Genomic DNA, 27,736 nt, shown 5'->3' with positions numbered 1-27,736 from the left:
GGTGGGCGGGATGTTACGACCGCTCATCCCCGCCCCTCCGCTTCTATTGGGTGGCCACTTAGTGACGCCACACGAACCGCACCCTTAGGCTATGTGCCCACGCTGCGGAAAATTAGCAGAATTTGCCGCGATTTTTTGCGGAAATTCCGAGGATTTTTCAAAAATCCGCAGTACAGCGAGTCCCCAGCCATTTCTATGGCATTTGGGGAGTGCTGTGCCCATGCTGCGTTTTTTTCCGCAGCGGAAATAATGCGAATTTCCCTGCGGAAAAATCTGCAGCATGTCAATTATTCCTGCGGATTTCTCCGCAGCGTCCTATACTTACCTGCCTTGATAGAAGACACCGGAGTCACTTCTTCCGGTGCAGACTGGAGCGCAGTGAAGCCAAGAGCAGCAAGCAGGAGGTGGGCGGGGCCTGCACGATCTCCGGTCATGTGACAGCCGGTTAGTTCAGGCCCGCCCACCTTCTCCTGCAACGTGCAAATGCCGACAGACACAGCCAGAGAGGGAAGTGCTGCGTGGTGGAGGTAAGTATGAACTCACTGATCACTGCAGCACTTGTTCTGCATTGAGGATGCAGTGCCCAAGCCATGGTACTGTATCCTCAATGCAGAATGACCGCAGCTTATCCGCAGCACATTCTGCAATACAACCGCAGCATTGAAACAGACAAAGTTGTGCTACGGTTTTCTGCAAACTCCTGCGGATATAACCGCAGGACACTCTCCCCGTGGGCACATAGCCTTAGAAAGGAGACAGTTCGCCGGCCACAGCGATGTCACAGGGAAGGCAAGCCCGTGTGACGGGTGTTAGGGTATGTGCGCACGTGTGCGTAATTCATGCAGTTACACTGCGCTTTGTAGCGCAGCGTAACTGCATGCGTCCTGCGTCCCCTGCACAATCTATGGAGATTGTGCAGGGGACGTGCGCACGTAGCGTCTTAGAGCGCAGCGCTTCGGCTGCTGCCCGAAGTTCGTGTTCTAAGAAGTGACATGTCACTTCTTCCGTGCGCTTTGCCGGCAGCTCCTGCTCTGTCTATGGCAGGAGCTGCATGCAGAGCGCACGTTCTCTGCCGGCACCATGCGCTTCAGAACGGAGCTTTTCAGCTGCGCTCTGAAGCGCACCTTTTAGGTGCAGTGCAGAGCGAACACGTGCGCACATAGCCTTAGCGATGTTGTGCGCCACAGGCAGCGATTTGCCCGTGACGCACAACCGACGGGGGCAGGTGCTTTCACCAGCGACATCGCTAGCGATGTTGCTGTGTGTAAAGTGCCCTTTATTTAGGAAAATTATATTGCAATATTAGGCCGTTTAATGCACGAGACCCTGATAAGACAGTAAACGTGACCAAAACAAGTCCAAGACAAACTTTGGCCACTCAGTAGAATTTTTTTTTATTACCAACTCCAACATTTAATCATCCCTTCTAGTCCAGTAGCTTAAGCAGCATTTCCACTGCAAGACAATCATGAACGAGCCTTGTTAAAAAAATTTGTTTCACGATTGTGTAAACAAGCTTACGATCTTCAGATCAACAAGCAAAATACTTGTTCATTAAGTGAAATGATCTTGTGTAGCACCAAAATTAAAAAAATATCTCTCTCGGCACTGCCTCGTTCAGTGTAATCCAGATTTGCACTGCAGAGAACTATGGCCGCCTATGTGCACCGAGCCGTGTTACATAGATCGTTTACTTTGGTCCGCCTGTGTAATAGGCATTTAAACGACCGCCAATCAGTAAGTTTACAGATTAGTGATGGAATTGTGCCACCGGTCAGTCCGTGTAAACAGACCTTTACACGCTCGTTATCTCACTGTATCTGAACAATGGCACAATGCCGTATAATAATAGTAATCAAATTATAGAAGATTCAGACCCACCAACTCCTTCCCAAAAAAGAACACTTTCCACCAGAGTTTTCCATTGTAATTATTCTACAGGGAGGTCTTCAGACTCCCTGCTGTATAATCCTGTGATGCTTGTTGCTAAGCAGAACCCAACACAAGGGCTGCTGCCTGGCAAACAATGCGGCCTGTAGGTGCCACCGCCAGATAATCCTAGGCCAACAGGTGGTCTCCGCACATCGGTAGCTCGGCTTCTGTAACCAGATGGTACCAGGTGTCAGTGGTGAATCATGCAAATACCACAAAGTAGACGCTATACCTAATGAGTCTTACCACTATATATGTCAGGATGATGGCCGTGCCTGGAAAGCACCTAGATACTGATCAGCAAGCGGCCAACAGTCAAAAAGAATCGGTAACAGCCCAGGCTAAGTGATCGGCCACCCAAAAAACGAAAAATCAGTATACAGTCTCCATAACACTTCCCAAAACTCTACTGATCTCTGGTGGCAGGAAGGGACAACTATGGCGGCATAGCGGCTGCATGCAGAATAGAGACCGTCTGTCACCTATGACAATGAAAAGTCCAGCCAAACTTATAGATTTATCATACATAAATCTGAATAGGATCAGCAAGGACCAATAAACCCCAGTGATTCAGAGACAAGAATCTGGTAAGATGGCTGTGCAAGCTGGGCATGTCCCACTGAAATATGGAAGATATGTGGCTGCACGTGTAAGTTTAGGAACTAGTGCTATGGTCGACTATTGGAGAGTTCACCAATAAAAAGGATACATTCTAGATTCAAGGAGCCAATCATGATAAATCCAGTATAGAAGCCATATGCAAATCAGGCTGGATGTGCACTGGGGGTGTCAGTGCACATAGAAGCTGCTGCCCGATATACACATGGCTTCCACCCTGGATTGATCATGACTGGCACATTTGGTCGTAACAAATTATAAACAAAAAAGAAAAAAAAAGAAAAAAATATAAATATATACAAATATTTATTACACTTACACACACACTCTTTACTGACGGGCAAATGCCAAAACACAACAATATCACTACTTCCATATGGATTAAGTGTGGACAGGCTAACAGGTTAATGTTAAACATGACAAGGCTAAAAAAATAACAAAAAAAAGACAAAGAAAACTGTCAATAGCATTATCCTGCTCCAATTCCAGAACTGCCCCACTTGTTTTTGCCATTTGGGTTTTGCACTGCAAAGCTGAGTTTTTGACCAAAGTTCTGCAACAAAAAGGCTGCAGTTTGAACTGCATAGTGCGGACAAGAAACCCAAATTCCCATAGACTATGCTTGAAAAGCAGAACACAACCATTTTGGCATTAAACGCTGCAGTTGAAAAAGCAGCAAAAAAGCAGGTAAAAAGCAGGTAAAAAGCAACGTGCGGACATAGCCTAACTGCTCGGATCCCTGCTGCTCCAGTCTGAAAGGCGTGGGACGTCGAGCACCTGTAAGGCTCAGTTAACATGTCCAGTAATCATTCATTAGAAGGGATCCTGCAGAGATCTGTTGGCAAAAAAAGTTCTGACCATTGGAGTCTATGGAGAACAGATCAGTTAACAGATTGCCATTTATCTTCCACTTTAAATGGATCCTTTACAAATAAAGAAAAACAGATGACTGAATAGCAATTTGTTTACCCCTTCAGCCCCCGGGCACTTTCCGTTTTTGCGTTTTTTGCTCCCCTTCTTCCGAGAGACGTAACATTTTTATTTTTCCATCAATCTTGCCATATAAGGGCTTGTTTTTTGCGGGACGAGTTGTACTTTTAAATTAAACCATAAGTTTTACCATATAGTGTACTGGAAAAAGGCAAAAAAAATTCCAAGTGCGGAAAAATTGCAAAACAAGTGTGATCATACAATAGTTTTTGGGATATTTTATTCACTGTGTTCACTATATGGTAAAACTGATGTATGTGTGTGATGCCTGAGGTCAGTGCGAGTTTGTAGATACCAAACATGTATAGGTTTACTTGCATCTAAGGCTAAGTTCACATTTCCGTTGTTTTGTATCAGTCACATGCGTCGCTTGACGCATGTGACTGATGCGCTGTACAACGCTGTACAACGGATGACAAAGAACAGAATTCTTTGTCGGATTCAGTTGTGTGCGGGGAGCGGAGTTCGGGGGGGGGGGGGCGGCGAGCGGGGCCGTGGCACTGAGGACGTCAGTGCCGCAGGGACTGCAGGACAGGTGAGTGTGTGTACATGCGGAGTGCGGGAGGGGGCGGAGCCGAGCGGGGGCGGGGCCAGGCGCTGAGGATATCAGTGGCAGTGCTGCGGTCTGCATGGCTGGGGACAGGTGAGTATGTGTGAGTGAGTGTGTGTGTGTGTACATGCGGAGTGCGGAAGGGGGCGGAGCAGAGCGGGGGGCAGGGCCAGACGAGGGTGTCAGTGGCAGTGCTTGTCTGCATGGCTGGGGACAGGTGTGTGTGTGTGTACATACATGTGCGGAGTGCGGGAGGGGACGGGGCCGAGCGGGGAAGTGTCGGCCTCCCTGCACACGTAACCAGACTAAATATCGGGTAACAGCAAAGCACCCGATGTTTACCTTGGTTACCCGATATTTACCTTGGTTACAGGCCTATACCACTTAGCGCTGGGTCCTTGCACCGTAACCAGGGTAAATATCGGGTAACCAACCAAAGCTGGTGACGTGTGCAGGGAGCCAGAGAGCATGCGCAGCGAAATCCGACGGATCGCGCTGCTCAAAAAACGTTACATGCTGCGTTCCTCCCGCCCGGCGGTCAGTCGTTCCACGACTGATCAGTCGGGCGGAGGGTGCAACGCAGCATCATCAGTCACAATCCGCTGCTCATACAAGTCTATGGGAGCAACGGAATCCGCTAAACGGTTTCCGTTGTTTACAAGAGCAGCATATTGTGACTGATACATTTTAGCGGAAATGTGAACTTAGCCGAAGGGGTTAAAAAAAATTCACAAGCTTGTCCAAAAAAAGTGGCGCACGGTTTGCGCCATTTTCCAAAACCCGTAGCGTTCTCATTTTTCGGGATCTGAGACTCAGTGACTGCTTATTTTTTGTGTCTCGACCTGACGTTTTTAACGGTACCATTTTTGCGCAGAGGCTACGTTTTGATCGCCTGTTATTGTATTTTGCGCAAAATTTGCGGTGACCAAAAAACGTAATTTTGGCGTTTGGAATTTTTTTTGCCGCTACACCATTTCATTTACTGATCAGATTGATTTTATATTTTGATAGATCGGGCATTTCTGAACGCGGCGATACCAAATATGTGTATATTTTTTAGTTATTTAACCCTTTAATTTTCAATGGGGTGAAGGGGGGGCGATTTGAACTTTTAGATTTTTTTTTAAACTTTTTTTATTTTACTAGTCCCCCTATGGGGCTATAGCGATCAGCAATCCGATCGCTCTTATCTATCTGCTGATCACAGCTATACAGCTGTAAACAGCAGATTCAGTCACTTTCTGTTTCACCCTGCTCCGAGCCGGGTGAAAATGAAAGTGAAACTTCGTAGCTGCAGGCGTCATCACAAGACCCTGTGCTACGATGGCAACCACCGAAAGTCACGTGATCATGTCACGTGACTTCCGGTGGGGGCGGGGTAAGTAGCTGTCATGGCGGCGCCCATATACATATCGCTGCCAGATTTTGGCAGCGAAATGTAAGGGGTTAATGGCCGCGGGTGGAAGCGAATCCACCCGCGGCTAGCAGGCACACGTCAGCTGTTGAAAACAGCTGATATGTGCGCGGATCGCCGCCTGCCCACGGCAGGGGGCGGGGATTAACGGCACACGATCCATGACGTACCCAGTACGTCATGGGTCGTTAAGGGGTTAACAGATCCATTCTCCATAAACTTCAATGTTAAAATCAAGGAGAAATCAGTTATTTACCAATGGACAAAAAAAAAAAAAAAATGGTTGTGTTTCTACAACGTTTTTGCCAATGGATCTGTGCAGGATCCGCTCTAACAGATATTACCGCACATGTGAACTCAGTCTATTCCAATCACTATTCTCATCCTTCTGCTGCTTTGAATGGATTGGAGGAGCTCTGTGTCCCAGTCCTGGATCCGGAGCAGTCAGACCCGCAGCCTTGCTAAACTGCTGACGTTTTTCTTATTCTAAAGAATAACTTCTACAATTGGTATAAACCCTTTAAAACACAAAAAAAAGCACAAAATACACCAAAACTCTGTCACCAAAAGTGGAAAGGTTTTTGCTATTTTATTCCCACTGCTTCAGATAAAAAAAAAAAACAAACAAAAACAAAACAAACAAACAATCTGCCATGTGGTCCCAGAAATGAGGCTTTATTTAGTACTAATTTTTATGGTCTTTGCCAAGGAGGCGGAGCTCATATGACTCTCGGGGTGGGTCTTTAGACTGCCCTATATTATTACCCTGTGAGCACCAACCCCTTGGTAAAAGACCATAAAAAGTAGTATTAAATTAGAAGAATATTTTGGGAACCATGTGGCAGGATAACAAAACAAAAAAAAAAAAAAAAAGCCACTAACCAGGTGCCTGGTACTAAAGGAAACTTTCACCAGGTTTCTGCATACTAATTTAATAGCAGCATGATGACCAGAGAGAGACCCCGATTCCAGCAATGTGTCACTTACTGGGCTCTTTCTGTACTTTTGATAAAATCACTCAGCAGATTATCACTAGAGGAAAACCTGCAGCCATATAGTCTTCCAAGTTCATGCTCTCTTTATAACTGGGCCACAACCACTGATTAGCCTCTGTCTATGCACAGAACACTTCCAATCAGAGGTGTGGGTGGAGTTTTACAGAGCTCCACATTCAGAGAACTGCCAGATCTGCAGCAGATAGCCTAATGATTTATCATAACTGCAGCAAGCAGCCAATTAAATTACATCGCTGGAATCAGGATCTCTGCCCCCTTGTCATGCTGCAGTCAGATAGGATAGCAAAAAAAAACTAAAAAAAAAACTGGAGATAGATTCCCTTTAAACATTTATTGAAAATGCAAACTAAAAAGACTCAAGGCCTAAAATGAACAATTTCTCCTGGTTGTGCTGCACAGAAGCCTACTATATCACATAAGAGGAGCAGTGGTAGATGTGAAAGTTTCTTACGATATCCTAGAAAGCTGTGCTCCTGGAGGAGCTTCCTGCTGCGATGGCTGATAATAGGGGGCTCACCTTTCCACCCAAATTGGGCAATTTAACTATAGCACTCCCAGACATGATTTTAAGGGAGGGGGGGGGGGGGGGGGGGGGTTTGGACAATGCTCATTTGATGTACAAGTGGGTCTTCCCCGTCAACCTCAGACAGGCGTTGCTCACAGTATCATTGTAGGGTGTGTAATGGAAGCCACAATGCTCTGTCAGAGCAGATCAATCTTGCAAAAGGTAATGTTGGTGCTCATATTGAGGTCAAGCCAGTTTACGTCATTGTTTTAGTGAAAATGATCTTTGACGGCAATGTTAAAGTTTTATTCACAAAACTTCCATATTGGCAAATGTATAGACATGATGTCATCCGTATCACTTATCTCCAAAGTGGCACCGAATATGTCACGTAACCTATGTATCTGGGTACCATCGCCACAAGCTGTTATTCTCTTTTGACCTAACCATTGAAGTAGAAACATAAGCAGCTTATGGACCACTCAAGGACACTGATCAATGCTTCCCCTGGCAGAAGCCCCTCTACTTAGAAACAACAGTAACCCAATGGCTATGGGTAACTCTCGATTGCTGATCCCCTTTCTTGAGAGCCCAACTATAGTAGTAAATGCGCTAAAGTTAAAACCACTTTGGAATTTCCACAACAAAAAACGGTTACGGCAGCGGCAACAAAAGCTGAACATTTCACTGTCGAAAAGAACTGCCGCACTAAGCACTGGAAAGAAACCCTACAATCCATACATAAATTAACCAGTCACTGTGTATAGAGGGCTTGGCCAAGAAAAATGAACGAGAGTATTGGGGGTTATGAAATAGTGTATGGGAACACCAAGGCTCAGGGAAGTGGCTCCCGAAATACAGCCACAGAATCAGCTTGATGCCATCACAATGTGGTTTGAGACAAAGCAAAACCCCAGCAGCTCAGGAGACCACGACCATCATCATCATCCCGGAAGAACAGACAATATAAGGAAAGAAACCAAAAAGCATCCAGCCACAACAATTGTGAGATCCCCACATACCACCGAGATCTGCTCACACGTGAAGCCCCATCTGGGACATCTGACCATTACAACATACCCAGGGCAGACTGAAGGCAGGAATCTATGCCACAAGTCTATGGTGCTCTCAGATATCTATGTGATTCCAGCCAAAACCTGACCATTAGATACTCAGCCATACACATGTCTTGTGTGTGAATAGACCCCTGTGGCACGACTCCAGAATTCTCCAAATGGAAATCTGACAATATTACCAGTAAACGGCCATTGATGTGAATGATCCTATGCTTAAAATGTTTCCAGTAAGAATAGTCTTCGGGTAGTGCCAAAAAAGTTTAACCACTTGAGAGCCTTGGCATTCTTGAAATCAGCCGTGACCCGACTCCACAAATGCCATCTCGCATGCGTCTGAGCTCTCCAATGAATTTAAGCTTTACGTCTGAATGGAAACACGGCACCCAAAACCATGTCCATCATACTGAGCACCTACTTCACCCGCAGATATGCCATATTTGTTATACATTCATCTTGAAGGGTCATTTCCTTCTTCATAGATTGGTATTGTTGGATAGTGTTGGTAAAAAGAAGCACATTTGCAATTTTATGTTTATGAAAATTTTATCTGTACGAGATTTTTTTTTTATTAAAGCTGGTTGCCTAGGAGACTGACCACTAACACCAGCAGTGGCAGAAGAACATGCACATTTACAGGCCTTCTAGTGAGCCAATAAGCAATGCTTTTACACTGATGGGTCACCATCGAAGTTCGCCATTACCTCCTGATCACTTACAAGACATCAGTTGTGGTTGGTCTCCTAGGCAGCGAGCTGTAAACAAAAGTTAATATCCAAAAACAACTACTGCAAACTTTAACCCCTTAACGACCGCGGGCGGTAATATAACGTCCTAGCGGTCAGTGTTAATCCTTGCGGGCTACTGCACGCAGCCTGCGGCGATCAGCGCATGTCAGCTGATTTGTACAGCTGACATGTGTGCCTGCCAGGCAAAAGTGGAATCGCGTTCCCCACCATGCCTTTTAATCCCTTAAATGGCGAATGTTAACAATGATCGCGGTAAATCTGTAATCACAGGCAGATACCGGAAATCACGTGGATCCGGTGGTTGTCACGGTAGCAAAGGGTCATGTGACGACTCCTGTAGCTCACATTACTCAGGTCCTGTAGGAGACAGCTGAGTACTGGCTGTTACATGAGAGGATCATTTCTGGCAGTCTGAGCGGTGCTGCTCTGATCGGGAGAAATGAATGAGCGATCAGACAGCTGATCCTTATAGCACCCTGGGGGGGGACTAGTATGAAACATAAAAAAAAAAAAAAAAAAAAAAAAGTTCAAAATCACCCCCTTTTCACCCAATTGAAAATTAAAAAGGTTTAAAAAAAAAAAAACCCAAACAATACAAACATTTGGTATCGCCACATCAAAATATAAAATCAATGAATCTGACCGGTAAATGGCGTAGCGGCAAAAAATTCCAACTGCAAAAATTACATTTTTTGGTCGCCACAAATTTTGCGCAAAATGCAATAACAGGCGATCAAAATGTAGCATCTGTGCGGAAATTGTACAGTTAAAAATGTCAGATCAAGACAAAAAAAAAAAAAGCTGAGCCCCAGATCCCGAAAAATGACCGCTACAGGTTCATGGAAAATGGTGCAAAACGTACGCCACTTTTTTTCGGACAAACTTGTGATATTTTTTTTTTTTAACTCCTTAGATAAAAGTAAACCTATACATGTTTGTTATCAACAAACTCGCACCGACCTGAGGCATCACAGTGACACATCAGTTTTACCACATAGGGATCACAGTGAATAAAATATCTCAAAAACGATTATTTTTTTTTTGCAATTTTTCCGCATCTGGAATTTTCAGACGAACTATATTACATTGGAGGGATTTGCTAATATTATTACTACACCTACTACATATTGGTTTAGGATCTTGGAGATTGGAATACCCCTTTAATGTGACCTCCTCTAATCTTTTGGGTGCTCATGTTCAATGCTTCAGTATTTTTCTTTTTACACAACTTGCTGTTATCTAACAAGGAGCTTAAATGGTAAAATTCACAACAGGTGTTTGAGTCCCGAATCCCCAAATAATTTTTGGGCTTCAATTAGACTTGGTATTAAATAGTCCTCCTCATCATGTTGTTCACATTTTGACATGAGACCAAGACAACAACTAACAACTGATTAACAGTACCTCGCCATTGTGAGGCGTCAAGCAGGATGTTCTCAGATGGAAGTGGCCACAGAGCTTAGAGTCACAGTGTCATCAGAAGGTTGCAACAACGATACAGAGAGACTGGAAGAGTCAAAGAAAGGCAAAGTAGTGGACGTCCTATGGACATATCACACACTGATGGTCGCTTCATTGTGAACAATGCCCTCCGGAACCGAATGATGAATGCCCCACAACTCCAGGCACATTTAAAGGAGGCGAGAGGCACCCAAGTGTCATGTTACACCTGAAAAAGGTACCAGATCACACTACCAGGCACAAGTGTCATCTACACTGGATGAGAAACCTGTGAGCCTCAATGCTGTTCACTGATGAAAGTCAATTCACGGTAAGCAGAATGGCCGTCAAGGGGGGAGCTGTGCATCAGCCACTGTGGTCACCAAATGAGCCTTTGGAGGTGGTGTTACAGTGTGGGCAGTTGTGTGTAGTATACTGTGTGAATGGTGCAGTGACAAGCCCCTACTACTGGAATAACATTAATCCAGTCATTGTGCCGCTGTATGAACAACACAGGCCTAATTTCATCTTCATGGATGACAATGCTCTAGCTCATTGAGGTTACATCATTAGGGTGCAGCTGCTGGAGACTTCAAGTGGCACAGCCTGCACTTTCTCCAGACATAAATTCCACAGAAAACCTATGGGATCAGCTGCGTCATGTAGAGGATCATAACTCTATACCCCAGAACCTCAGTGACCTGAGGGCAGCCCTTCAGGAAGAGTGGGATGCCATGTCTCAACAGACAAATAACTCCACTTGTGACCAGCAGGAGACGTCATCAGCTGTAATTGATGCTCAAGGTCACATGACAAGTGATTGAGACTTTTTTTTTTGGGTGGGGTGTATACCCACCACTGCTGTTTGCTTTTGTTTCTGTACACTGTTTGCGATGAGAAAAATCACCATTGCACTCTTCTACTTACATACCCTACTTTCATGATAAAATATCACTGTAGCGTGAACTTTTGGTTTTACATAAATTTCACCGGGAAGTCAATTATCCAAAAAATTTGTAAGTAGTTTATATAGTATAATGAGGCAGCTATTCAGATGAATAGACAGTCATATAAATACAGAGGCGCAAGCCTGTGATTCCCTTTATGTCATTCATATAAGGTGGGCTAAGGTAAAAAAAAAACAACAAAAAACAAAATCTAAGTTTACTTTCCCTCACAGGGTTCAATGCTGAGTCTCCGCCACCGTCCCTGATGTCACGTCAGTGCTGCAACCAGTGAGATAACACTGAACAGCTCATGCTGTCAAGCCGGACCCAGCTGCTGAGCTCAGCTATTGGCATCAGTGTCTTACTGTCGGCAGCACTTGAGACTCTGTGAAGGACCCAGGGAGGGCAAGTAAGGGACAGGGTGGGTTTTGGTTTTTTTCTTTAACCTCTTGAGACCACCAATACATCTTTTTACTGAGCAGCATTCCCCCCCCCCTTACGGGTGAAAATGCAGCCATCAGCTGTACACTGTAGCCCACACCCTGCTGCATCAGTGTTGACACCAACCATGGCCATTTTAACCCCCTTAGATGCTGCAGTGACAATGGCACCTAGATGGTTAGCAGTGTGGGGTCTCCCGTTTTATCCCAGTCATCCTGATTGTGTGGCCCTGATGGCTGCCATGGCAATTCATAGCCAAACAACAGCTTTAGAGTCTACCAGATATAATAACCTGTTCGGAAGTTAGCAACATTTAGGTGGTAAAAATAACTTTTCTTTCTGGTCATGCCACTTTGCATTAATTCCAGAAAGACCGCTGAAGGTTTAATAAACCACATGACAACAGTTCTGAATATGTTGGGGGGCGCTGTCTTGAAATGACATCACTTTAGTTTTTTTTCATCAATATATAGGTCCCCCAAGGTCACCTAACTGAACAGGTCCAGAAAAAGGTAAGTTTTATCAATTATCATGGGAAAAAAAAAATTTTTACTTCTATAATTTTAAACCCAACAACATAAAAACATTTTCCAAACGGTACAAATATAAAGCAGACTTGAGCTAAAAAAATATTAAAGGGGTTGCCCACTGCTTGGATAGCCTCTTTTCATTTGCCATGTTCAACCCCATAAAGTTAAAAGCCCATGCTCCCGCTCCTCTACTGGCGCAGTTCCAGTGGTGTCGGCACTTGTGTTCCTGGGGCTTAGGTGACATTGTTATGACACACGAGCCTCGCGCCCAGTCACCAACAGATTCTTTCTGCCCGTCTTCGGACATGTAAGTAACAGGAAGTGTGCGGAAGATCTCACTTCCTGTTACTTAACCGTCTGAAGGCCGGGACAGAGAAGGTGGGACTGAGGCTCTCTGGAGAACATGGGGGGATGAGAAGGGGCTGTCCAAGTAGTGGACAACCCCTTTAATTTGTGTGGTGTAGCTATATGGATTAAAAGGGATAATTAAAGTTTTAAAATTGCTAAATGACATTTTCTTTGTAAGTATTTAGAAAAAATATCAGAAATGTATCAACCTAAATTTACCATAAGCATAAAAGGATAATGTATCATTTAAAAAAAAAAAAAGCAAAAAAAAAAAAAAACCCACCACCACAATCAAAATCACTGGGATATGTTGCAGCATTCCAGAATTATTGTCATATAAAGTGACACGTCACATTTGAAAAGTTTGACCTGGCCACTACAGGTTTAAAGAAAAATCTCCATTACATCGGGAAGACCAGAGTTTACTAAAAACGGAAAACTCTTAATAGGATAGGGTAACCTCTAATGTAGACATGACACCCTTAAAACACCCGGCTGCAACATTACCAGCAAAGCATTACACTGGATTAACAAATCATGAGCCAACATGTCAGATCGGCAAAAGAAAACAGATGCTCCACAAAACGAGTACAAACCTAGCAACACCCTCACAAATGTAATCGGCATACAGACAAAAGCGGTAGATGTCAGGAAGCGCTGCCCGATCTCTGATCTGCAAAGGGGCTTTCTGCATGGACAGTCACGGCAAATCTGCTCGGTCATAAATCAGGACCACTTACATACGCAGCATCACACGGGCATCTCTGGACACTAATCAGTCTTGCTAGTCTAAGAACAATGGCATCTGAACTAGGGGGGAATTTATTAAGGGTTGCAAGCCAGTTATTTAGCAAGGTCCTAAATTATGGCACACATCACATTTGGCAATTAGCTGTCTCTGCCATTCTTACAATTTTGTTTTTTGCAAAAGTAGTCCATGTATAGTATTGTCTAATTATTTAAGACAGAAACTGGTGTAAATGATGATCTAGACAAGCCGTGGCATACACACGACTAGAGATGAGAGTCTTAACATTTTCAGTGCTAACTCATATTCTGCTATATCGGTGATAGTAGGCGCTATAAAACAGGAAGAGCTCTAACAAAGGGAAGAAAAACTTCACTAAACCGAGTTTTTAAGAACACACAAATATGTATCCATGTTCAAAAATGCTTTATTCTCTAAACTGAAGAAGAGACGTAGATTGAAGCAACCTCCAGACATTGAGGGTGTTTGCCTGCGATTACATGACCGAAGCTGCTTTGTTCTGGATATCAGTGAAGACTCCAGCGTACACTACCACATGAAAGTACTTCCTGCCTTGTAACTAAAGGTGGAAATCCCCTGTAAATCCTTTTGACCAAGGTGTGGACAGTATCCAGTATGTGCCATTCAAAGAAATGTTTGTGTGCAATTTGCACTGGTGCATAGAGAAGGCCTCCATACCACTGCCCTCGGCAATACGCAACCTATATACAGCCGTGGACAAAAGTTTTGAGCCAAAACTTGGTATTCAAAGTTTGCCTCTTTTTTAGCCAGACGTTTCTATGGTTACCGAAGTGCAATTATTAGCATTTCATAAATTTTAATTGTCTGGCAGATACATCAAATTTATGTTAAGTCTTGGTATTTCTAGCGTTGTCCCTTACTTTTCAAGACTTCTGCTCTTCACCTGGATATCAGTGTCTGGACCAAGTCCTGAGATTCTTGTCTCATCAGTGCTTTGAGTTCACCACAATTTCTTTGTTTTTGTTAGTCTGCTTTTTGGGGATTTAGATCTGGGATGTTTACTGGCCGTGGACCCAAAATTGTGATGCTTTTGCATTGAGACTTGGTTTACATCATGCTGGAACAACACTGTAAGGCTATGTGCCCACGCCGCGGAAAAGCCGCGGATTTTCCAGAAATCTGCAGCACAGCTACTCCCCAGCCATTTCTATGGCATTTGGGAAAAGCTGTGCCCACGCTGCGGATTTTTCCGCAGCGGAAATCGTGCTGATTTTCGTGCAGAAAAATCTGCAGCATGTCAATTATTGTTGCGGATTTGTCCGCAGGGTCAGATATACTTACCTGCCTTTATAGAGACCCGAGTCACTTTCTCCGTCCGGTGTAGCGGCAGCAGCGCGGTAGATCCAGCCAGGTACAAAAAGGAAGAGGTGGGCGGGGCCTGCACGAGCTCCGGTCATGTGACAGCCGGAGCTAGTTCAGGCCCGCCCACCTCCAGCACAGTGAACCAGACGCTGCCTGACAGTGACCCGGCCGCCGGAAAGCGAGGTGCTGCATGATGGAGGCAAGTATGAGCACCCCGATCACTGCAGCACTTGTTCTGCATTGAGGATGCAGTGCTGAAGCCATGGTACTGTATCCTCAATGCAGAATGCCCGCACCATATCCGCACGACATTCCGCTGTATATCCGCAGCATTGAAACAGAGAACGTTCTGTTGTGGATTTCTGGGAGCACCTGCGGAATGTCTTGCGGATATATCCGCAGGACAATGTCCCCGTGGGCACATAGCCTTAGTCACCAAATTACTCCTGGATGGTCGAGAGAAGTTACCCTTGGAGGCTTTTTAGACCCCATTCTTCATGCATGGCCATGTTCTTAGATGAAACTGAGTTAGCCCCCTCCGTGGATGAGAAGCCACCACGCATGAATAATCTCAGGATCCTGTACTATTAGCAGACACAGGACTCTCAATAGCGCTCACCTTTTCTTGCCCGACAATCATTCTTCTAAAATCGGCTTCATCAGAGAAAATCAAAAACCTCAAAGAGAAACTTCTCACCATCAAGAAGAAATCTGGAGATTAGCAATGCTTATTCCAGTATGATGGAGACCATGTCACAAAAATGTGACAAGTGGCTCTAAACAAATTAAGATTTTGGGTTTAGGGCCAGGAAATTCCCCAGATCAGATATCCACTGAGAACCTGTGGTCAATCCTCTAAATTATGATAACCCATTCTTGTCTAATCAGTGCTTGGAGCTTATCAGTCAGGATTTGGCCAAAAAGTGGATATGCAGCTGCCAGGGGTGAAGTCTTGATAAGATCACAAGGGTCAGCACTGGAAATACTCAGTCTTTATATAAACTTCATGTATTGATGAATAAAAGTGTAAAAACTTATGAAACTTAATAATTGTACTTTAACCATACAAGATCTGAAAATAGTGAAGTAAACTATGTGAAAACCAAAATGTGTGTCCCTCAAAACTTTACACCTCATACATAGGCATGCTCAGCTTGGCTGAGGGTGCATGGCTGTGCGGTAAAGGAAATAGGGCTAAGCCACACGGCGAGAAAAACAGTGCGTGCGAGTGGAGTGCGATAAAACATCGCATTCCCCTCGGACCAATTCTAGCCTGTGTGTCAGCACACATGGGCGATTATTTTCTCAGCCCTAATCGGACTGAGAAAACAATCGCTGCATGCTGCGATTGTAAGCTGAGTCTCTTTCTCTCGCACCCATTCAAGTGAATGGGGCGAGAGAAAAATCGCACTGCACTCGCGGTACACCGGTGTACTGCTAGTGCAGTGCGAGAATGGCAATAGCCGACTACGCAGTAGAGAGGGAGAGAAATCCCTCCCTCCCCTCCTGAGTGCCGGCCCGCCCCCCACAGCTGAGGTCTGCTCGCACGAACGGACCTCAGTTGCAAGGACACAAGCATGAGACTCGGCTCTGCTGTACTGCCAGCACGAGCCGAGTGTCATGCAAGTGGATCGCAGTAGTGCCCGTGTGGCCCCAGCCATAAGGTTCTGCCACTGGCTTATCTCTAGAAGGATCAAAAGGATAAAGTCTGGTGAAATCCAATATGCTCAATTCTCTACAGAGAATTGATCTACGGTAATGTGACTTTCCCCCCCTGAACTAGAACTTTTGTATAATCCTCTTACCTGGTATTGAGCTCAGATTTGATTGGTGGATTGCGATCATATGATCGCTGCATGTATGGTATTTAAGGACCTGCGGTGAGGGGAATAGGTTAACCCCTTGAGGAAGAAACATAATTTATACGTGAAACGCGTGCTGGGGATCATTTAAATGTAATCATAGTAATGGAGAAATGGTTATTCCAGTGATAACTTAGATCAGTGGAGGTGCGACCACTAAGATCTACAAAACGTGGCTTTGCTATATTAACTTCCTATGAGACTAAGAGAAAGCCAAATACAGTGCTCCGGTAGAGGTCAGTCATTGATCCAGGGATTTATTCTGATTTCCATATTTGTAGTTAGGATCCTCATAATTCACGCGCCTCGTGTTTTTGCTCAACTGTGCAGGAGAATAAACCAGATAAACTTCTGGCCTTAATTCATCAAAACGTTTCCACCAGGATTATGTAAAACTCCTTGAAATGTAGCAAAAAAAAAATAAATTATAATTCAAAACGTAACCCAAACATTATGCAATTTTTGCAGTAGTCCCAGCCAGTTGAGGGGAGAGCCGGGGCAGGACGGGATGTGGCAAAGCCATGACTGACCATTTCATCATTAACTTCTCACTTGTGGCATAAATGCCAGATTGGTAAGCTGGACACCTGGCCAGACATTTCTGATGGAGGTATGTGACAGGTGTTAGATGCACCAAATTCAATGAGGCGCTCCCTTCGTAGCGTTCATTTTTTTGGGATTTGAGACTCAGTGATGGCTTATTTTTTGGGTCTCAAGCTGACGTTTTTAACCCCTTAACGACCGCGGGCCGTAAAATTACGTCCTAAATGACATAATCTTACTGCCCGCGGTCCTCCGGCGGCAGCATGCCGCGATCGGCACACATCTCAGCTGATTTTCACAGCTGAGATGTGTGCCTGCTAGGCACGAGCAGAATCGTTATCTGCTCGTGCCAATTAACCCCTTATATGGCGCTGTCAATACATGACAGCGCCATTATAAGCGCGATCGCGGTAAAGTTTTTACTTACCGCCGAAACCGGAAGTCACGTGACGCGATCACGTGACTCCCGATAGTTGTCATGGTAGCACAGGGTCATGTGATGACTCCTGTACTACACCTGACTTAGTTTCACTTTCGCTGTGCCCGGGGCACAGCAAAAGAGAGCGTATCTGCTGTTTACAGCCTTGCAGCTGTGATCAGCAGATACTGCAGAGCGATCGGAATGCTGATCGCAATAGCCCCCTAGGGGGACTAGTAAAATAAAAAAAAAAAGTTAAAAAATAAGTTTTAAAAAATTAAAAAAAAACAAAAAAACCTAAAAGTTCAAATCACCCCCCATTCGCCCCATTGAAAATTAAAGGGTTAAAAAAATAAAAAATATACACACATTTGGTATCGCCGCGTTCAGAAACGCCCAATCTATCAAAATATAAAATCAATTAATCTGATCAGTAAACGGCGTAGCGGCAAAAAAATTCCAAACGCCAAAACGACGTTTTTTTGTCGCCACAACTTTTGCGCAAAATGCAATAAGAGGCGATCAAAACGTAGCATCTGCGCAAAAATGGTACCGTTAAAAACGTCAGCTCGAGACGCAAAAAATAAGCCGTCATTGAGCCTAAGATCCCGAAAAATGAGAACGCTACGGGTCACGGAATATGGCGTAAAACGTGCGCCACTTTTTTCGGACAAACTTCCGATTTTTTTTTAACCCCTTATATAAAACTAAACCTATACATGTTTGGTGTCTACGAACTCGCACTGACCTGAGGCATCACACCCACACATCAGTTTTACCATATAGTGAACACAGTGAATAAAATATCTCAAAAACCATAGTGCTATCGCACTTTTTTTGCAATTTTTCAGCATTTGGAATTTTTTTGCCATTTTCTAGTACACTATATGGGAAAACTGATGGTTTTATTTAAAAGTACAGCTCGTTCCGCAAAAAATGAGCCCTCACATGACCATATTGACTGAAAAATAAAAAAGTTACGTCTCTCAGAAAAAGAATGGCGAAAAAAAAAAACGGAAAGCGAAAAATCGGCCGGTCGTGAAGGGGTTAATGATACAATTTTTGTGCAGATGCTACATTTTGATCGCCTGTTACATTTTAAAAACATTTACGGCGACCAAAAAAAAAAAAAAAAAAACTTTTGGTGTTTGGAATTTTTTTTCTCGCCACGCCGTGTACTGATCAGATTAGTTGATTTTTTTATTTTGATAGATCAGGCATTTCTGACCGCAGCGATACCAAATATGTGTATATATATTTTTTTTACTTTTATTTTCAATCTGGCGATGAGAACTTTTTTTTTACATTTTACTAATCCCCTTAGGAGACTATGTATCAGCAGTCTGATCGCCTGTGCATTTCTGTCGCGTCTCACAGGAAATATGTCATGATAGCGACATTGGTCATCAGTTGACCTGTCGCTACCATGGCAACTATCGGCTCACGTGATCCTGTCACAGGGCCTCCAATGGCGGCAGGGAACAGTGCGATCTCCGCTGCGGCCATTTAAATTGTGCTATCACATTTTGACACCGCAATCTAAGTGGCAAGTAGGCGTTGGTTGATCCACCCCTATTAGCCCCACATGTCTACTGTTCAAATTAGCAGAAATATGCAGGGATTACCACCAGATCACCGCAGCAGCCAGCAGTGATTACCACGACATGAGCAATGACGAAACAGTACGTCATTGGTCGTGAAGTGGTTAAAAGGGGTTATAAACTTCTAGGACGATCCCTTATTCCTCATGTTTTACCCCATTAAAATTAAAAAGTCTATACTCCCCTCCGCTGCTGGTGCCGTTCCAGCGGTGCTGATGCTCACGTTCCCAGGACTCACATGAGATTACTGCATCATGCGAGCCCCTGTGCCCAATCACCACTGGCTTCCCTCTCCCTGCCTTCTGACGTATAAGTAATACGAAGTGAGAGACCAGCCGCAGCTCTAACTTCCTGTTGATTATGTATTCGTAGTCAGCGTCTCCAATTTTCTAAGCAGATAGGATTTCTAACCTTTCTATTGACCTGAATTTCTCCCCAGATGTCAGTAACAACAAATCCAACCCAAACACGCAAAGAAATCAAACCATAGATGTTGTTAAGTTATGTGTAATAATGAGAAATGACACGGAAAAAAGTATTGAACAAATGAAGAGATTCAAAAAGCCATGGAAAGTCGTGACACCAGCTTATTGATCAGTAATTAGAAAGAAATCCTGTCACTTAGTGAAAAATAATTACTTACCGGTAATGTGTTTTTTCTGAACTCATGACAGCACCACGATGTAAGGGTGCTGTCATGGGTGCTGGAAAAATATCAGCTGGTTCTACTGATGGCCTATAAAAAGTGTTTCATTACTAAGGCGTCACACAAGAAACGTCTCATGATGGGCCAAAACAGTGAGCCTTCAAGACCTTCGCAACCTTATTGCTGCAAAACATACTGATGGCATTGGTTACAGAAGAATTTCTAAACTACTGAAGGTTCCAGTGAGCACGGTTGGAGACAATCCAGAAGGGGAAAGATCATTTCACCATAAACCAAGCCTTGACCACGTGCTCTATACAAGATTTCAGACAGGCGTGAAAACTATCAGAAGAGTTGTCCAAGAGCCAAGAACCACCTGAAGGAGAGCTACAGAAAAAACTGGAATCTGGAAACAATTGTTTAAAAAAAACAATAAAGTAATGAACTCATCTTCCTTGGCCTGTATGTATGCTCACCACGCAAAACTCCATGGTTGAACAAAAATCATGTCCAAACACGTTTAAGATTTGCTCAACAAGATTTAGAGACTACTGTGAAATACTGGGAGAATATAGTCTGATCAGATGAGACCAAAAGGCAATGTATATCACCCCAAAAACTCCACAGAAAAAAAAAGTGATCAAAACAGCTAATGGGAGACAAAAAAATTGTATAAATGAAAACATTAGCTCACCACTCAAAAACAAGCATTTACACCTGTATTAATGGGAAAACTGAAAATATCACTCTTGAAAAATGTCAACACATTTTTATTAATGTTTAAAACTTTTTCACTACTTAAATTATACAAAAAAATTGTATATTTACATTTGGTAATGCTGTAATAATAATGACCTGAAGAATCAGGTTTCCAGTTCATTTTTTTTTACCATACAATTGAACAAAAAAATAAAAATAAAAAAGCTAAATAAACCCTCCCCCCCAACAAAAAAAACAACAAAGGTGGTATAGCATATTTTTCACCATTTGACCCCACTTGCAATTTTTTTCCCACATTTTTCAGTACATTATATAGAAAAACAAACAGTAAGCCAAAGCTATAACTTGTCCTCCGTAAAAACCAACTCCAACAACTATATTGACAGAAAGATAAAGTTATCGCTTTTATAAAAATAAATACTGTATTTTTTGGATCATACTGTAAGACACTTTTCCATCCAAAACTTTGGGAGGACAATGAGAGGTGCGTCTTATAATCCGAATGTTGCTCACCAGGGATGATGGAGAGGGGGTCGCATGAGCAATGCTATGGGCGCTGTGCTGGAACTGCGGACGCTTTTCTGTGCTGGGGCTGCAGGCGCTGTGCTGGAACTGCACTGTGGGCGCTTTTCTGTGCTGGGGCTGCAGGCGCTGTTCTGGAACTGCGCTGTGGGTGCTTTTCTGTGCTGGGGCTGCAGGCGCTGTTCTGGAACTGCGCTGTGGGCGCTTTTCTGTGCTGGGGCTGCAGGCGCTGTTCTGGAACTGCGCTGTGGGCGCTTTTCTGTGCTGGGGCTGCAGGCGCTATTCTGGAACTGCGCTGTGGGCGCTCTTTTCTGTGCTGGGGCTGCAGGCGCTGTTCTGGAACTGCACTGTGGACGCTTTTCTGTGCTGGGGCTACAGGCGCTGTGCTGGCACTGCGCTGTGGGCGCTTTTCTGTGCTGGGGCTGCAGGCGCTGTTCTGGAACTGCGCTGTGGGCGCTTTTCTGTGCTGGGGCTGCAGGCGCCATCCAGAAAATGTCGGCGGCCGGAGTCTGCGTGTTGCCAGATGGAGCTCTCTGCTCAAGATCTCTTCTGCGCACACACCACCTCCAGGCGCCATTTTCCTTAAGTCCGTTGCTGGAAGATCAATGGGCTGGAAGCGGCGCTTGCGCAGATGAAATCTTGAGCCAAGAGCTTCATCTGCACCTGCAGCCCCAGAACAGCTTGGCGCCGGCAGCATCACCCTATTTCCCCACCACCCCTGCCTCCTGTGACCCCGCTCCACCACCGCTGCCGCCCGCACCCGGTAAGACACCACTGGATTATAAGATCAGGGCTGTGGAGTCGGTAAACCAAACCTTCGACTCAAGACTCCTCAATTTCTCTTGCACCGACTCCCGACTCCTACATATATTGCTTCTAGTCAGGTGAAAAATTTATTTTAGTGCATGAACATGTGTATGTGAAGATCAGACATTTAATAATTTTTATGACAATAATCAAGATATATTTGGATAGAACATAAAATATATTTCTTGGAATACAAACTGTAATAAATTGTAAATATGTAATACACTATGTAATATACAATAGATTACATATATATCTTGTGAGATATATATATATATATATATATATATATATATATATTACATCTTTACAATTTTAGTTTTTTGTGTTCTAAAGTTGTATTCTAATAAATATATTTTATGTTCTAAATATCTTGATTATTGTATCATAAAGATAATTAAATGTCTAATGTTCACATTGTACTACAATACATTTTTCCCTTAAATATAAGCATTATACTAAATATTTAGTAAAATATTCAGCACATTCTGCATTGAACTACTGTCTCCAATTTATTATATATTTTAGGAGTCCGAGTCGGTGCATTTTATACCGACTCCGACTACCAAAATGAGCTCCGACTCCACAGCCCTGTATAAGATGGACCCCCTTTTTTTTTATTACTTTTACTTATTTTTTTCAACTAAATCTGGTGTTTTATAAACTGAAAAATACGGTAATTAAAGAAAAAATGAAAAGCTCAAAAGAAAAAAAAAAAAAAAAAAGATTGCTTCAATAAGTGTTGGAGTAAAAAAAAAAAAAAATGATTGGCAGCGACTGGTTGTCGTGATGACATGTATTTTTGCTGTTACGCCATCATGGGGGGTGGAAGTCAGGAGGAGAATTTAAAGGGAACCAATCAGCAGGATTTTCGTGTATAACCTAAAGCCAGTGCTATACCGGCACTATCATGCTGATTCTCCACATACCTGTAGTGGTCAGCTCAGATGTATAGGTTTTCAAATCCAAGAAAGTGAAGTTTGTAAAATGAGCATAGGTATTATACAAACGATTCACTTTGTCTGTGGAAGGACCTGTGAGGTCATACCCATGTGACCAGAAGGGGCGGGGCCTCAGCCACCAAAGCTGGTTTCCAGGTCACATGGGTATGACCTCACCACAGGTCCTTCCACAGACACAGTGAGTCGTTTGTATAATACTAATTCTAACAGGGGGAGGGGATAACTATAAATATATGATCTGCTCCAGTGCAGCTGTCACTCAAGAAGCTGCTCATTTTCTAAACGTCACTTTCTTGGATTTCAAAATCTAAACATCTGATCTGACCACTACAGGTATGTATAGAATCAGCCTGATCGTGCCAGTATAGCACTTGCTGTAGCTTCTATACGAAAATTCTGGTGATTGGTTCTCTTTAAAGGAATAAATTTACAAAGATGTGGTCTTATTAATGAAGCATTCCTGCCAAATTCACTTCATTCTCACCAGGAATAATTTGGTGAATCTCAGAGGTTTTTGACCCTTTACTCACAGCTGTGATCAGATTCATGGGAGTTATCAATCTGGATCCTTAACCTTAAAATACAGATGTTAGAAAAAGTAGGCAACTCAAGAAATGTAAAGCTTATATCTACAGGCCTCCATACATATTAGATGGAAGTCAGCCAAGCCCGACAGTAATAAATATGGGGTCCCCCGACTCATGTCAGGAGACAGAAGGATCCAGCCAGTAAGATTTTCAATGGCCGGTCCTTTTGTTGTCCCCAGGGATTACGAGCCGCCAAAGAAGTCTGCCGGCGGTGCTCTCAGAGAACACGTGGCCAAGTGGTCCTCTATAAGGAGGAGCCTTCAGAGACCACACAACCAGCCGCTAACATGTATTGGGACTGGGGTTGGGGCAAATCGAGTGGCTTGACAGTGATCTGCAGCCATAGGATAGGAGCCTTGAGATGCACCTCTTACCTCCCGCAATCCGTGGCTCCTCTTTTGAGTAGCCAGTCTGGAGTGACAATGTATGCATCATGCCGAAAGGTTGAGGCTGCACAAAACTGGCTGATCAAAAGGAGACGCGGAAGTCGTCAGGTAGGAGGCGATTCTCAGGGCTCCCATCTAGCGGCCACAGATCACTGATTTTGAGAAGAGTCCGGATCTTGCGAATCAATTCACACAAGCTCTTATAGGGGCCTTTAGAGCCTGGGACTACCGGGCCCTGAAATAGGCCAGTGCTGACCTAAACAAAGGACAGACGTGTTCATTTTCAGGACTTGGTCTTTCTCACATCTGTCGTAAGCCTCCAAATCTGCCATATTTGACAAAAACATTTTTGTCATCACATCTACAATCTCGCTGGTGGGGTGGATCAAGCAACATTGGTGCATATGGTGTAGTGGACACAAGGGGCTGTGCTTCTATAGGTGGTTTGTTCTGCACAATCATTTGTCTGACAAGCACTGAGCGGGGCCGGTAGAGTGGGATTTACATATTTACTTTCACAAGAATTCATTAAAGTTTAGAAATATTAATCCTAAATAGAAGTTGTTAACTGATCAATCTCAGGCCCCAATATATTATAGCAACAGTGTATTCTTCATGAGCCTTTTGTGCTACAAACCTAATGAAAGCACTTACTGAAAAAGGGGAAAAATATATATTGGTGGTTTTATCAAAATGTCAAAACTGAACATCCGTCAGATCACTGGGAAATATCAGACATCAGCTAAGAGTGGACCTGACTAATAAATGGGAATAGCCCTGCTCCATACACAGCGTGAGGATATTAGGACACATCCGAGACCTCAAGGCCGACACATCAGACACTGATGACCATGACACCCAACATCCAGAGCAGTACGGAGACCAGTAGCCCACCACACACCTTGAAGCCCCCACAATCCAGCCTCTGCGAGGGGGAAATGCTGCCAAACTACCACTGATGGAAAAGCCGAGAACGACAAGTCTCAGCCCCCGATACCCCGAGGTCAGGGGCAGTTGTGGCAGATTCACTGCACTACGGTATATGGTGCTGCAATTACATGACAGTGTAGTTGGATGCAAGGAACCACAACAAACCTTTTGCTTCTCACACAATTAGATCAAGAAGGTAAAGTGAGACTGGAGCCAGCGCCACAGATGTAGGGGGTCTTCACACAGCACAAGGGGGGGCAGGTCACATCCATGCACCCAGCGAGGCCTCCTGGAAGAGAAGCACAGAGGGTCAGTGACAGGCCGGCGGCGGAGCACGAGGGAGGGGAGGCCTGCACACACCGGGGAGGCCCGCACACCGGGGAGGCCGCGGACTCCTCCTCTCCGCAGTCTCTGCTGCCTTGTAGGAGGCGCTGTGCTGCAGTTCCTGCTTCAGCCTCCCCTCCCCCACACTCCGGAGCCTCACACAGAAGAACGCGCCCCCTACAGGCCATGCGCGCCTCTGCTGCGGTGCATGCCGGGGAAGGCGCAGACTGCCCGATATTTTCCCTATCCGACTGTAAGAGCGGGAGACACAATGCCGGGCGGCGGGGAGAGCGGACACGGGGCCCCGCACCGAGCGCTGAGGTGACACGGGCCCCGCACCGAGCGCGCCTTTTTCCAGCCAACTGGGCCCGCCCCCAATATTAACCCCTTCCCGTCCCGCCTCAACCCCTTACCGGGCCGCAGACGCATTGCTTCTAAGTGCAACTAGTTCAGCGCCAGTTACGAATCACACGTGTGCGACAATTTACATGACAACAATGTGACATGATGACAGCCACCAAGTCCCATCACCCGGCTGGCCTGGATGTACACAGCATACAGGAGCACAGACCGGAGGGGTGGGATGTAGTGCCCCCCCTACAGAGGAAGGGTGGGTTGTAGTGCCCCCCCCCCCCCTACAGAGGAGGGGTGGGATGTAGTGCTTCCCCCCCTACAGAGGAGGGGTGGGATGTAGTGCTTCCCCCCCTACAGAGGAGGGGTGGGATGTAGTGCTTCCCCCCCTACAGAGGAGGGGTGGGATGTAGTGCTTCCCCCCCTACAGAGGAGGGGTGGGATGTAGTGCTTCCCCCCCTACAGAGGAGGGGTGGGATGTAGTGCTTCCCCCCCTACAGAGGAGGGGTGGGATGTAGTGCTTCCCCCCCTACAGAGGAGGGGTGGGATGTAGTGCTTCCCCCCCTACAGAGGAGGGGTGGGATGTAGTGCTTCCCCCCCTACAGAGGAGGGGTGGGATGTAGTGCTTCCCCCCCTACAGAGGAGGGGTGGGATGTAGTGCTTCCCCCCCTACAGAGGAGGGGTGGGATGTAGTGCTTCCCCCCCTACAGAGGAGGGGTGGGATGTAGTGCTTCCCCCCCTACAGAGGAGGGGTGGGATGTAGTGCTTCCCCCCCTACAGAGGAGGGGTGGGATGTAGTGCCCCCCCCCTACAGAGGAGGGGTGGGATGTAGTGCCCCCCCCCTACAGAGGAGGGGTGGGATGTAGTGCCCCCCCCTACAGAGGAGGGGTGGGATGTAGTGCCCCCCCCCTACAGAGGAGGGGTGGGATGTAGTGCCCCCCCTACACAGGAGGGGTGGGATGTAGTGCCCCCCCCCTACACAGGAAGGGTGGGATGTAGTGCCCCCCCCCCCCCTACAGAGGAAGGGTGGGATGTAGTGCCCCCCCCCACAGAGGAGGGATGCGGTGTAGTGTCCCCCCCCCACAGAGGAGGGATGCGGTGTAGTGTCCCCCCCCCCCACAGAGGAGGGATGCGGTGTAGTGTCCCCCCCCTACAGAGGAGGGATGCGGTGTAGTGTCCCCCCCTACAGAGGAGGGATGCGGTGTAGTGCCCCCCCCCTACAGAGGAGGGATGCGGTGTAGTGTCCCCTCCTACAGAGGAGGGATGCGGTGTATTGTCCCCCCCTACAGAGGAGGGATGCGGTGTAGTGTCCCCCCATACAGAGGAGGGATGCGGTGTAGTGTCCCCCTATACAGAGGAGGGATGCGGTGTAGTGTCCCCTATACAGAGGAGGGATGCGGTGTAGTGTCCCCTATACAGAGGAGGGATGCGGTGTAGTGTCCCCTATACAGAGGAGGGATGCGGTGTAGTGTCCCCTATACAGAGGAGGGATGCGGTGTAGTGTCCCCTATACAGAGGAGGGATGCGGTGTAGTGTCCCCTATACAGAGGAGGGATGCGGTGTAGTGTGCCCTATACAGAGGAGGGATGCGGTGTAGTGTGCCCTATACAGAGGAGGGATGCGGTGTAGTGTCCCCTATACAGAGGAGGGATGCGGTGTAGTGTCCCCTATACAGAGGAGGGATGCGGTGTAGTGTCCCCTATACAGAGGAGGGATGCGGTGTAGTGTCCCCTATACAGAGGAGGGATGCGGTGTAGTGTCCCCTATACAGAGGAGGGATGCGATGTAGTGTCCCCTATACAGAGGAGGGATGCGATGTAGTGTCCCCTATACAGAGGAGGGATGCGATGTAGTGTCCCCTATACAGAGGAGGGATGCGATGTAGTGTCCACTATACAGAGGAGGGATGCGATGTAGTGTCCCCTATACAGAGGAGGGATGCGATGTAGTGTCCCCTATACAGAGGAGGGATGCGGTGTAGTGTCCCCTATACAGAGGAGGGATGCGGTGTAGTGTCCCCTATACAGAGGAGGGATGCGGTGTAGTGTCCCCTATACAGAGGAGGGATGCGGTGTAGTGTCCCCTATACAGAGGAGGGATGCGGTGTAGTGTCCCCTATACAGAGGAGGGATGCGGTGTAGTGTCCCCTATACAGAGGAGGGATGCGATGTAGTGTCCCCTATACAGAGGAGGGATGCGATGTAGTGTCCCTTATACAGAGGAGGGATGCGATGTAGTGTCCCTTATACAGAGGAGGGATGCGATGTAGTGTCCCATATACAGGAGGGATGCGATGTAGTGTCCCATATACAGGAGGGATGCGATGTAGTGTCCCATATACAGAGGAGGGATGCGGTGTAGTGTCCCATATACAGAGGAGGGATGCGATGTAGTGTCCCCTATACAGAGGAGGGATGCGATGTAGTGTCCCC

The 27,736-nt window shown here is 45.7% G+C and overlaps 1 protein-coding gene across 3 annotated transcripts in view; it reads right to left on the bottom strand.

Annotated features, from left to right (window-relative positions):
• ADNP (activity dependent neuroprotector homeobox) overlaps nt 1-27,736 on the bottom strand; it is a 45,693-nt gene that overhangs the window by 16,573 nt on the left and 1,384 nt on the right. For 2 of the 3 annotated variants that reach the window (XM_075350600.1, XM_075350599.1), the window contains exon 2: nt 24,795-24,918. The gene's annotated coding sequence lies outside the window, so the exon portion shown is untranslated. Of the gene's footprint in view, nt 1-24,794; nt 24,919-24,989; nt 25,121-27,736 lie in introns of those variants that run through there. The other variant, XM_075350601.1, reaches the window with a different exon arrangement.

Source organism: Anomaloglossus baeobatrachus, chromosome 5 (assembly GCF_048569485.1).
Source record: "Anomaloglossus baeobatrachus isolate aAnoBae1 chromosome 5, aAnoBae1.hap1, whole genome shotgun sequence".
Taxonomy (NCBI): domain Eukaryota; kingdom Metazoa; phylum Chordata; class Amphibia; order Anura; family Aromobatidae; genus Anomaloglossus; species Anomaloglossus baeobatrachus.
Note: the sequence above shows the minus strand (reverse complement) of the source record. Positions and strands in the feature narration are given on the sequence as shown.